This window comes from Aythya ferina, assembly GCF_964211825.1.
Source record: "Aythya ferina genome assembly, chromosome: 13".
NCBI lineage: Eukaryota > Metazoa > Chordata > Aves > Anseriformes > Anatidae > Aythya > Aythya ferina.
In genome coordinates, this window is record NC_140311.1 from 2,140,843 (window position 1) to 2,154,870 (window position 14,028).

The 14,028-nt window shown below is 39.1% G+C and overlaps 1 long non-coding RNA gene across 11 annotated transcripts in view; it reads right to left on the reverse strand.

The window, feature by feature from the left end:
* The window catches only part of LOC311443965, a 114,664-nt gene that overhangs the window by 45,611 nt on the left and 55,025 nt on the right, over nt 1–14,028 (reverse strand). For 7 of the 11 annotated variants that reach the window (XR_014697582.1, XR_014697583.1, XR_014697586.1 and 4 more), the window contains exon 2: nt 8,218–8,331. The exons of the other annotated variants lie outside the window; for them this stretch is intronic. This is a non-coding gene — a long non-coding RNA (uncharacterized lncRNA). The remainder of the gene's footprint in view (nt 1–8,217; nt 8,332–14,028) is intronic. 11 annotated transcript variants of the gene reach the window in all.

Sequence of the window (14,028 nt, forward strand, 5' to 3'; positions counted from 1 at the left end):
ACGGAAATATTTTGACAGACAGCTGCAGCAAGGGCGTACACAACGTGCTCAGCGCTGCAAATACGTCATTTAGCAACGAGTACATTTTTCTTGTCATTTAACACAATATGAAAGTTTTGTGTCAGGTTTCATCCCCCAGATGCGTTCCTAATATTGTCATCGATAGCAGCAGTGTCACCATTATACCATTTTAATAGAAAAAAACATTCAGCTCCCATTTTGAACTTTTTAATCTTTCCCTATGTGCCAGGAAGTAGAATAACTAAAGCTTATCTATTTATGCATGTGCCTAAATCTTCAATGCATATATAAATTTAAATCTCATTACACTATAACATACTGCTTTAAAAATATGGATACACTTTAAGAGTCTGCTACACATTTTTATCAAATAGGGGGACTTAATTTTTATTTTTCTCCCACATAAAGCCAGCAAAATCCTGCATGTTAATACTTCAAGAAAATAAACTTGTGTAAAGATTTGCCTATCCAAAGTACAGTATAATTTAAATTTAAATCCCTCAGAAACCCAAAGCACTGTGTTTATAATATGAGAACAGCGGGCAGTCATGCCCTTGACTGGAGGGCATGTCATCTAGTCCTCTCCTTCTCTGCAAAACCATCAGGCTGGCAGTAGTGACAGATGAACAGCTTACCATTAATTTCTCCTCTTTCATGCCTTCAATCCAAATGGTGCATATTCTCCACAGGGAGGCATCAAGGTCTTTGCCTTTATTTCTCTTGCATACTCACACTGACTTATAAATCAAGTGCAGATAAGAAGAGAGGGCAAATATCAATCTTTTTTTTCCTGGCCAGTGCCCACTGGCACACTACTGAGCTTTGACTGAAAGGTTCTTCAAATCTTTATGTGATTCATAGGCAAGGGAGTGCTCTGCGAGGACAAAACAACAAAGGAAATCGGAGAGAGAGGATTTGTATATCTTGGCTTATAAATTAGAAGTCTTCTCTCTGCAATGTTTAAATGTGGGTTTCAAAAAAATGGGAATCTAAGTTGTTATTACATTATTGAAAAAAAAAAATCTTTGTGGAATCTAAACCAGGAAGCGCTTCTTCGCGTGCAGCCACCGGAGCAGCTCTAAGCAGGATGTTGTATTTTCCCATATTAGTATTTCTTTTGGGGGGCATCTCTCTTCTTTGATATTGAAGCAATTCAGATCTTCAGAAAAGACTGACATTTACTATCACTGCCGAATTAATGATTAGCTTTTGTCTCTGAAACAAAAATAAGAAATCTTATTTCAATTTAAAATACAAAAGGCCAGATCTGCATCCTGTACAAACCAGCGTAGCTGTACAGGCTCAGATGCAGCTCTGCTGACTGACAGGAGATGAAAAATTGTCCCACGATGTTTTTTAAGTATGGTGGAGAGAAGTTCATTCATTTATTAACTGGTTTTTCTCTGAAACTGCTGCTGAATCTTTCGAAGTCTAAAGAAAAAAGGAGTTTTTAAACCAAGTTTCCCCAACTGCAGTGATTTGGGGGGTTCATGAGAGACTTACAAACTGAATCCATAACCAAGCTGACAGTGCAATGAGGGGACATGGCTCTTCCTTCATCTCTTGCTCTCTTTTTATTTTTAAAGTGCATTAATAGAAGAATTTTCTATTCAGTTACAGCAAATTGATCTTGCATTTAAAACATATATTAAATCATTGCTGTGAGTGATGCAACATTATTACATGTCAGGAAAAAAATCTATATTATGATAGTTGTTGACAAATGATAATATTATTTTCCGGCTAAGCATGAGGTGTTAATGCTGCTAAATGGCTGCAAATGTTGACGTTAAAGGCTGCCTGCTGGCCATTTCCAGGTGACATATCTGGGGATTCGGGGCTATTTCATTTTCCAGCCTTTTTTAAGGCTTCAGGCCCCATCCATAAATTACAGCTGATGACAAAAGTGGAAGCTAACAGTGGCAAAATTAGGCCCACAGGCAAAATAATTATATATACAGCCTTTAGCAGTGAGGGAGAAAGCCATCAATCAGCCCCCAATTATTCACTAGTTAATCAGCTCTGCCCTTCCTTTATTGAAGGGTTACAGTGTAATTAAGTTGGCAGCATCCTTTTAATTCATCAAACATACAACACATGGCGGTGTTTGCTGCAATCAGGGGACAGCACCTTTGTATGCCTGACCCCTGGCACTGCTGCAGGAGACGAGGGAAACTTCAGAGGTAAGAGAGACTATTTATGCGGGAGCACAGCGCACCAAGCCACCGCGGGGCTTGGGCAGGGCGTTCAATAGCATCGCTGCGTTTCAGTGCCGTGCAGGCAGCAGAAACACACGCATCCACGCCTACATCAACTCAGCGGTGGGGAGACCCCTCCAAAAAACTTGGCTGGCCGCAGTGAGCGGGGTTATTCCTGTATCACTCAGAGTGGGTGGCTCCGGAGCGCTGCAGCGGTGAAGATGCCCTGGATCCCAGTAAAGCCTCCCCGATAACGGGGCAGCAGCAGATAGCCAAGCATCACTTGGGGTCCCTGCTTTGGTAATGCACCTCTGAAAGCATTCTGAATGCTCCCAGGCCAGCAAAGCAGATGCGAAAAACGAAGTTTTAATCTGTGAATGCATACAACAGCTATAGCTTCCATATCTGACTCACTTGTATTTCTATATAAACTTAAGTAATGCTGTATGTTCTTCATGTCTCTTTTCTCCCCATATTTACCTGCTCATAAATCTGTTTTCCTGCCACATATGCCTCCTGCTCACTGCATCCTTAGAGATGCAGAATGTCCTAAGTGTCCTTGCTACCTTCCAGATCAGATACCAAATTATTTATTCATAAACAAGCTCTGTGTTTCTAACCTCCTTGTAATAATGAAGTGTTATACAATCATTGGCTACACTGCATGATATGGGCAAACAAAACCAAAAACCTCAACATCTGAATGCACCGGGAATCTCAATGTTCAGAAGCGCTGGCTTTTTTGACAAAAATATTTATTCCTCTGAAGTGAAAAAGCATTACCCTGGTGGACACCTTTTAATGGTTATTTTACCTCATACAGGCTGACTGAAGACATTTGCAAGTTTCTCACAATTTACCAAAATCCCTCTTCTAAAGATGCAGAAATTGGTATTTTACTTTATTCTGGCTATGCTGTTTTGTTTCACTGGGGGGTGGCAGCACAGAATCATGTCTCTGTCCAGAAATCTCTAAGGTGTCAGTCAGCAGTTTCCAACTGAGATTTGCCATGAGTCTAAAGGAACATGGACCTTTCCTGGCTCTTTAAATCCAATCTCATTGTCATAATTTTATCAGTTTCCATGCTGAAAGGGTAACAAACAACCAGGGAGCCCAATGCTGATGGAGCTACTGGGGGACACCAAGAGCACAAACTCAGCCAGGCCTGGCCCTTCCCCTGTCAGCAGCCCCTCTATTCTTTGCCCCACTCATTTGTGCATTATCTGGAGTTTAAAGACTTATGATGGTGGGCCACATAAAACACAGATGTCCTGTGTGCTATTCTCTCTCAGCAATTTTACCCCATCAAATGCCCTACAGCATGCCGAATTTGCAAGGTTCATTCTCCAGAGTTTGGAGCTCAGATGAAGAGGGAAGACTGAACGTGAGAACATTGACTCTCCTGGCTAGGAGCTGTCACCATCTTTGTTAGTCGTATGAGTTCCCTCAAAGCTAAGGGAACCTGATTTTCTGAAGTTACTTTGGCTCTTTGACCATTAAATACCCATTTGGATGCTGCTGAGCTTTGTTGGCCAGATCCCATGGAGGGAGACCTCTTGCCAGCTGCCACTAGCAGAGCTCCTTGCCATCGTCTGTCCTCCTACCCATGCTGGAAAATTAACTGAATCGAGCCACTGGGTGTCAAAGTGAGCTACAGAAGAATCTGTCCCCTCAAAGAAATTTTCATAAAGCAAAATTCATATTCTTGCTAACAAAACACTTGTCAACAGTAAATTAGTGTTTATTTATTTGTTGAATGCACACAGCTTTTTACTTTTTTTTTTTTTTCATTACAGAATCTTGGGCTAAACAATTTAGATCCTGCATTATCTCAATGTCAATAAGTATCATTTTTTTTCCTAAAGAAAAAGCATGCCATATTGCAGACAACCTAAAGTCATAACTCAAGACAACACAATCATGTCATAATATAATTTTATACAATGAGATTGTATCTGTTGTTATTGAGGGTCATTGAATTCCGTCTGTCAGTGTTATTTTATTGAATAGGTTCAAGTAATAGTTTGTGCTGATTATCAGAAAGTATGTTTAAAAACTGTCACTGTGTTTATATCCTTCAGGGTTGCATTTAAATTATGTAGATAAACAGGATCAAGCAGTGTGTACCGCAATGAAGTACAGTCCTTGATAGAAATTTCAGAATAAAATTTATGTGAAAATTTCTGGTAGAACTTTGTACACACTGACTCTGTTTTATATGGAAAAGGTTGAATACATAAAGCGCACGTGGATTTTTTTGACATAAGCATAGAGTATAACACTTATGTAATATATTCACAGCTGACAAACAATGACCAAAAAGGAAAATCTTCATTATCCATTATGAAAAGTTATACCCAAGCAAGAAGTAATTTTTAAAGGTGACTTAATTCAAATTTTAAAAATATTCAGAACTTATTCAAACCTATCACAATAACATGGGCAAGGAAAAGATTTTTCTAAACAAAATTTGTATTACGGTAAACTGCCATCTGCAATTTTTAATCATGCAATAAAATATTTCTTAACAGTGATTATGTATGTAAACCACATCATATTTTTTCCTAACTACCTAATTTTTCTATTTTAATATACAATTTAAAATTCATTGCATCTTGGTTAATTAAATAAATTATCCATTTGGAAAAAAGACAATTCAGTGTGCCTACTGGAGCTGAACACAACAGTGCAAGTTGCAATTGTATATTTTAATTTGAATAATGTTTTGTTTTCATATATTTTCTATTAAGAGTATTTTAGTCATGTTTCCATGAATGTGTTCACTTTTTCACATGCAATTTTTAAGTAACAAGATAATGAACACTAAGGAAATACAGATTATGTTGGAATTTGTTCTCTTAGCTATTTGGCTTAGATAATATAGTAAAGTATAACCAGAAAAAGCACTAGCACTCCCACTAGGTTTCCAGTGAAGATACTGCACTCTGGTTAAGCACGTGATTTTTCTGTTGATGGTGAGATAGACAGGACAGTGCCAAATTCTAATGAACACAGTGGCAATCTATCTGCTATTTTATAGCGATAGCTGTTTCCTTAAGAATAACACAAAGTTACGTATTACATAGCTCAGAGAATTAAATATATATATATATGTATACAAACACACACACCAAAAAAAAAAAAAAGAAAATTCAGTCATCTTCAGCTTTTACATAATCTCGCTTATGGTACACAATCAGTTTCTGTCTGGATATTCACATTTACTTACAGAGAACATCAAATGATTTCAAGGGCACCTACTAATAGTTCCCAAGATGACTTTGAATCTAAACACATTTTCTGTAGTAGATACATGGAGGGTAGGCTGGAATTAGAGGGCAAAATGCCTTGAAGCAGTCTGGTTATACTCACACAACTCCTCTTTCTCCTCCCCCAAGAAAATACAGCTTAAATGTAAGCTACCCATTAATATTATGGGAAAGAGATTATTTGGAATACTTACAGAAACAGAGCAACCATAGTGAGCGTTACCAATATTTATATAACCGATCAATCTGGAAATTGGAAATTTGCATTAACTACTGAACAGTCACAAAGTGAGTATGAACATGCATATTTTTTCATGGTCCAAAAAAATGACATTATTCCTGACTTTCTAAGCATGCAAGTTGAAATAACATGAGAAAAATAAAAATTCCCCACAGACAGTTGCAAAAGAGGAAAAATAGATGTAGGCACGTATGCAAATTTTTTATATATCCATATATATATGCATATATATTTATTTATTTTTTGCTTTGGTTAGCACATTTTCCCTTTGGTGAGAGGTGGTCCTCAAAGAATGCGGACATTTTCACACAGCAACACTGCCTACCTGTCAATCCTTGACAAAAATATATCTCATTCACATGGCCTTTTTCCAAAAGTAGAACCCAATAAATTAGTTTATTAAAAGGATAAGAGTTACAAAACCTGTACAGCAGAGAATCAAAGGGACTCATCCTACCAATCAATGCATCCCTACATGAAAATACCTGAGAATACACAATACATCCACACCTGAGAATAATAGGCATGAGCTCAACAGTGCGGAGGCAAAAAATTTTGCGTTCCCTTCCTACAAACTTAGAGGATATTAAAAAATAGCAACCTTATTACATATATAAGTTGGCTGCATGGCTCTTAAGAGAGGATTTTTCCTTGCATTCACACAGCAAGGATTTGTGTTTAAGCCTAATACATTAGACTCATTTGTTTTGTTGAGTCTAGCTAACGGGATGAAGACAAAGTGACTTCCAGGCAGGAAACCTTGTTAATCAAAACCAATTTGGGCTGCTTGTACATGTTGTTCTGACTTTCTGCATAGGAACTTCCATTTTTCACCAGAAATGTACATGTATACAACTAAAAAATTACCACGGGCTATGTTTCATTTTTTGGACAGCTACTCATAGACCGAGTACAGTAGTATTTTTATCTGAGATATCACCTATACATACACATTTTTTCCTCCCTAAAACAATCCCCTATATTTTGTGAAAGGCTTTTCTACTAGAGAAGTTATTTCCAGGATGTAGTTACAAAAGGATTTTTTTTTTTTAATATATTTTGCAGAAATTCATGTAACTTTGCTCACTTGCTGAAAGCCAGGTTTCATCCTGGAGAGAAGAAAAAGAAAAAAGAGAAGAAAAACTAAACACCTAAAACCATGATTCAAGCAGAAAAATTTTGCATGTTGTGGATGTTTGTGGTACCTCAGTGATTGGTAACTTGAATGTTTTAATGCATTGCCTTGGAGTGGAGGACTTTGCCACAACTGAGGCAGCCACTGGAATGCAGTAAGTGGCCAATAAATATTAACATCGTGATTTCTTTGGAAATGTCAGAATTTATGCAAACTATTATGATTATATGCCACAATAAAAGACACTCAGGAAGAAGCTGTTAGTATTAAAACACAGGCAACAATAACCACCAAAACAGTCTCATGTTTGCAAGTGAGAAGTAAATATAAATTTACCAGGAAAAATTTGTTACCAGTAAAAGCAGGAAGATGTTAAAGGCAGTATCTTGAATTTGCATAAAATACATAAATAAATGAATTCTTCACAGAATCCTTTTTTATTCTGATTAATAAATCTTCTCTTACCACTATAGGCCAAGCAAAGCCATTAGGAAAAGAGCCATATTTCCCCCTTTACCTGTTTACACAGTCCCCTGGCTTTGCTCTTGTGGCGTATTTACATTTAATTACGAGGCCAGAGTTAACACCTTACCACTGTATCTCTTCTACTGCTAACACTTCACTTATGTTTAAACTGCACGTTTTTCCTGGACTGACGAACGTATTAACGTATTGATATTACGGCTGGTATTCTTGAGCAGAATATTAAATGCTGACATCCCCGAAGCCCTGTTGTACTTGCTGCTGCCTAGCTGGGCTCATGCAGCACACTTTTTATCGTGTTAGATAAGCACACTGGTTGTGCTTACTCCTGAATGCACGCAGCACATCAGGCACCTCCAATACCCCTGCCCCTTGCATGCCCTAACTCCTTGTCGTCCCCACTCTTGGGAAGAGCAGAGCTTGTGCCGAGGCAGGCCAGTGTACAGCGAGTCAATCTCTCAAAGTCTCCCCATGTCCTCTTTTCTTTGCAAGTTCAGTCAAAGCAGCTGCCAGATTGCCCGTGTTCACCCAGACACACGTGAAAGTCTCTGGTTTAGTCTCAGGGTGTAGATCTTGATCTGTTTAGCCTTCCTCAACATTGGGTTAAAATCTCCAAGCAAAACTAAAGATCTGCTTGAGGAGGGAGTAAAATAAATCAACAAAGTTTTGCACGGTTTCAAATGAATTATTAAATCACTTTCTGGAGTCCGCAGAAAGAAACCCAAAACTGCCCTTGGGATTTCAAACTCCAGTGAACTTGCTTAGTGCTCTGCATCCCTAACGAGTCCTGTAATCAGACCAAGTGGCTTCTTTGTGGACATTTTTTTTTTCCACCACTCTAGTAAACACATCTCTTTTTATTCCACTTACTTTTGTTTGCACGGTCCGTGTATTTCTTTATCTGCGTTTTGAACTGCTGTTCAACTCCCCTCAGCATTTCTGAAGAAAGTCTGAACCTCAGTAACTCGGTACTCCCGAGGCAACCTGCAATAACAACCAGCGCAGGATTGTAAAGGATACTTGGTCAGGAAAGGGATTTCATTTCTAGTGGGCAATTGCAAACAACAAGGGAAAAATTATTATTTTTAAATTAAAATAAATACCTTAATGGTGTACTATTAAAATAATGTACCCAGCTTACACAGCCCCAAAAAAGAGGCTGCTATCAGATTTTCCCTCTTTAGGGATACACTCTTGTTACTAGCATGGGAACATTAATCACACAGACTGCCTGTTTGGGTTGCACTCAAAAAGCAGTCCCTTTATCCTCACAAATCCCCTGCCCAGTGCTGGAGGCACCTCTTCATCACGTGCCAAAGCTGCCAAGAGCAGAGCCAGGTTAGTGGGGCAGTCTGTTGGGGCAGAGAGGCTGTGGCAGAGCCACAGTTCACACACCTGCACTGTTCTCATTTAACAGGTGGGCCCGTGGGTACAAAACAAAATAAATAACCAACACCGTAAGCAGCAGTGCTGTCCTTTATTCTGCAGGCCACATTACTTATATACACTAAATAAGGCAACAAGAAAATAATGGCATGCAATAGAGTTAAAAGTGAATGCCTTTCTCCTTTTGCTGTCTATTAGTTAACAAAATGACATTATAGAGATGCTTTATGTTTCTATCGAAAGGGGAGACCATCTATCAAAGCTCATTTTAGCTATTGTCACTGCCATCAGACTTGTTCTCTTCTGCCACAAGTTGGAACAGGACTATCAGGGAGAGACGACTGATACAGGCAAATGATTTTGCATCGTTTGAGATACATACAGAAATATAATCATACCCAAGGTCAAACATTAGAAAAAGGTTGGGCATTTGGGGCAATGAAAGCAATGCTGTCAGATATTGAAATCTCAGCAGGAGATTCAGCTCCATTAAAACTGAATACACAATTACTTTCAGCTTGCTACTTTCCATGCATGTATAACTAGTTTGTTCATCTTGCTGCCCCTGTGTTAGGCAGAAAAGGTAAGATCGGAATATTTTGAGGATGGGTCTGATACTCCTTTCACCAGACTTTACAGAAGTGATAAAATGACTATATAACAGATATGCAACTGGTGAATAACTCGGACAATTAGCCTGGCTGGAAGAAACCTGACAGTTACAGGTAACTGGCTCTGCCCAGGTACCTTCGAGTTCCTGCAAGTGTCTGGCTGACTTTCTGCGAGAGGCCTTCCAGAGGATGCTCCTCTGGTGGCCAAAAAAGAAGTGCTTGGCATTCCCGCTAAGCAGCACCATTGGAGTAGCATGAGTATAGACCAGGAAACTAATGAAAGATCATTTAAAAAATTAATTTTAGGTGGATATTAAAATGGCAAAGGAGAAAGATGACAGGAAGGACTTGTCTTAGATGGACTCTGCCCTGGGCTGGAGGCAACACCGCAGGAGCAGCAGAGCCTGCCACCAGCACAGGGAGAGGGCGTTTGGAGAGCATAGACATGTTGCTGGACTTGCTGCTGTCTTCAAACTCAGATCTTTTCAAAAGCTACACTAGATAACCACAAATAGGTATGAGATAAAGTTTATGTACTCTTGACTATTTGTGCTACACTCTTTCAGTGCATCCCTGATGATGCACATCAGATCTTAAAGAACCCTAACAGCCTTAAACAAGAAGTATTTGTGGGAAAAAAAAAAAAAAAAATCCTTGTAGGGAATGTGCCCTCCCAGTCTGGGCTTTCTATCTATCAGCCCTCTGAGTTCCACTCCAGCATTTCAAGCTCCTGGATCAGTGACAGCCAAGTATTCGTGTTCTCAGGATCAGGCTCACGAGATAACCCTTTATTTATTTCTGAGATTTCTACCCCCGAACTCAAAATGCAAATTAACAATTAAATTTCCAAATCTTAAAGAAAATATATTAAGATTATAAGATTATTAAAATATAAGATTTGTGGCAGTTGTCCATGTACTTCATGCCATCAGTTCCTGATTCACCATTTATGAGTATCCACATAACATACAATTCCATGTAGATCACATTTAAAATAATGTGTTTTCACACCTTAGTATGCACAATAATACTCACAAAATTCCTGATTTACACACACATACAAAAAAATCGAGAAACAATTATTAATAGTGCATATGGATAGACATTGAAGGGTTTTATTATTTATTAAAATTATAATAAAGGGCATTTTTCATTATGTGCCCCTCACTTATTCCAATACAATAAACAGTAAGAAAGTCACTTACATTTACAAAACAAACAAACAAACGAACCTTTGAATTTGGGATAAATGGGAAACACTACCTCCTTCCACAGATTTCTAACCATGGTAACTTTTGTTTCCTCTCAGCTATGGGGGGGGCATCTGGACCCATGTACACTGCAGCTCAGTCTTAGCACTGACCAATATGTAACATGTCACTTTTCATTCACTTTTAAGTTCCCCAACCACTTCACATGCATTCTTCTGCTCATATGTAACCTAAACCATAGGCAGCAACAAAAAAAGATGGTATAAGGTTTTTAAAATGACCCATGTAATCCTTTTCTTGTTTTCCTCTTCAAATAACACATTCTCCCTAGCCAACATCTCTCACTTGATATACTTGCAGCAAAAATTACAATACCTGTAGGCATGCAGCATGCCACATACTGAAGCTAAAGATGCACCTATGGCAGCACTGACAGTCCGGTGATGTTTTCTAATGCATTTGGTCTAATGCAAGACACTTTGCCTCCCTGCAAACCTTGTATTTTACATTATTGACCACCCTCCTCCTCTCCAACATGGTGCCTAAACAGCCCAGACCTGAGCCATTATGCATGCCTTGTGCTTTAAAAAGTAAAATAAAATGAAAAAAAAAAAAGATACCTGTGGTTAACAACATCTTTTCCACCAAACATCACCTTCCCCAGGTGGGAATTTGCATCGTTCTGCCTGGCACTAAGGATTTACGGCTGAGCTTCCCCTGCAGTCCACCGCAAAGCGCCCTTCTCACAGTGCCCCAGTGTTTATTTCTGCAGCAACTCATCACAAGACATTAATACAATAATAACGTGTAGCTCGACTTCCCTGAAAGCAAAAATATATTTTTGAGAAGCATCTCACACTAGAAGAAGCCAGCTCATCCCTATGACCCAGCAGCAGCATGATCGATACCTGTGCACATTCACCTTTCTTAACTCCAGGCACTCTCTCCAGCCATGGCTCCCGACCCAGCCCATCCCTTTGTTTGTGAACCTCCTGAACCAAAACAAGACAGCAGGTTATTTAATTCTTCTGGCTGGCCAAAGCTCTCTGATTCACAGCAGTTATTCCCTATCCTCTTCCCCAGGGATTCCAGGGGCTCAAGCTGTGTGCATAAATGTGTGCACACATATATGTGTTTGTGTGTGTGTGTGAAGGAGAGAGATCACCTAAAGCATTGGTAGAGCAGTCTTTTTTTAATTTTAATTTTATTTTCTTACTGCTCCACATGTCCATGGTGTCTAACACATCTCAATGGGCTTTGAAGTTTCCATGCTTTCAAGGTCTCACATCTGTCACGCTATCAGTACCCTGCCACAGATGAAAAGAATATAATTATGGATTTAGTGTAATCATTGATTTCTGGGCTCCAAACCATTCAAAGAAAGGTCACAAGTCCACATGGCTGCCCCTTAGGAAAAGGATTTGCATCTGACTATTTTATTTAGCTGAAGACACTCCCAATTAAACGTGGAGACTCTTCTCCTCTGGCTCTGCACCTGAGGCAACTTTAAGAAGACGGATCGATCCTGTGCCAACTGTGCCTTTTTTGCACCAACCTGACACTGCTCCCACCTGTTAGAGGTGGCAGCGGCTGCAAGTTTTTTTGCTAACCAGCCCCTTCCTCCCCTTGCTGCACAGCAGCTCCCTTTGGAGGGCTGCCATCGGCGCCGTGGAGGACGTGCAGCCGAGGAAATGCACTTTTGGGAAAGTGGCAGAGCGCCAGCAGATTGTGCCTGAAGCAGGGGAGCTGCTGTCAACCCTTCAGACATTTAACTTACCACAGTTCTCGGAGATCCGCAGTGCAGATGTAAAGACATCATTTTGCCCACAGTGTTTGGATTAGCAGTAAATCTACTAATCCAACACAATATCCAAGGGGGCATGGCTAGATCTATGGGTTCATAAATTCACACCACTCCTTTTATTATTCTGGGCCCCAGATGGTTTCGAATGGGCATGGGCATAATGAGATCTTGGAAGACATTATTATATTCTTAGGTCAAAATTCTCAGTCCAATCTCTTTTATCAGGCTCAGAGCCTTTGTGTCCCTGAAGTGCTAATACTTTATGCTGATTGACTATGCAGGCTTCGCTGGGAGATCACATTATTTTTGATACAATTATTATTATTATTGACAGCAAAAACTCCACACACAAAAAAAATATTGTCATTTTATATTACTTATGGTGTCACACTGCCTGGAAAATACAATGCCTGAGACCTTCATTAGAGTTATATTTTTATAACGAAACAGATGAGAAGGGAGAAAAAAGGGCAGGATAAAAGTATTATTTTAGTAACGGGAAGACAAAGTATGAGCTTGATCATAAAGACTAGCAAGCTTTATAAATGCATCTTTGAACTGAGGATTTTTTTTTTTTATTTTATTAAATAAATGGTTCTTTTGAACCTGGCAGTTGTAAGGAAGTGAAACAGAACAAACTTTGAAAAGTGTGCTTGTCTGAGTCTCCTTACACCATATCTGGCTGAGAATACAGGTGGCCAAGCACAGAAAGTTCCTGCCAATTTCTAAAGTTACACTTTTATCCACTAAACAAGCATCCTGATCCGGGTTACCAAACAGGGCACTCAACGGGAGCCTCAAAGCGCACATATTAAATATCACTTATTCCACAGCCTGGGCCATCCAGCTTAGTAAAGCTTGATCTAATACTGTTTCACCCTTTTCCTGTGCTCACTGGATTTTGGGTAATGGACCTTCCCAGGAGACTACTCGCAGAAAGTATCTTCTTGTGGAGTAGTTGATGCACATGCTTCTATTTTAAAAAGCACATGTTCAGCACATTTTGCTTTTGTGAAATGGAATATGGTTTAAGTTTGTTTCAATAAAAAAGGGGATTCTGCTGGAAGGACTTATGTCAAAGTGCAAAAGGTTTTGTACACAACGAATAGATTTTTTTTTCTCTTGAGGTCCAACGAGGAGACTCTAAAATGAAATCTTTCTGCCACAAGCAGTTGCTGTTTTACACACAGAGAATCTACGAGACAGCTTGTTATGAATTCTCCATCTTCGTATTTATTTTGGATTAGACTGATTTAATCTAAGAGTCACATCAAGAAAGCCAGACCCTGCCTTTAATGAGAAACTTAATATGTATTCACAGTAAACACTTTAAATGTCAAAGTTTAATGGACAGTATTCAAAGGCCATTATTATAGTAACTATGCTTTTATATCAGCATGGCTGATGAGGAGTAATTCTTTTAAATGCACTCTTCAAAGAAATCAATATAAACATTAAATAAGAATAAAAAATCCCCACAGTGTGGCTTAACACAGAGGAAGGAAAGTAACAAAACCCCACAGAACCAAGTACAAAATCAAGACTTGGCAATGACTATCAATATGAAAAAGAAGTGTGAATGAATTGTCTGCGATTAGGTAAATCCCTTTGAGGCTGATTTTCATACCAAAAGGCAAGAAGGCAACCAGCCTCTTTCCTTGCCTCTATT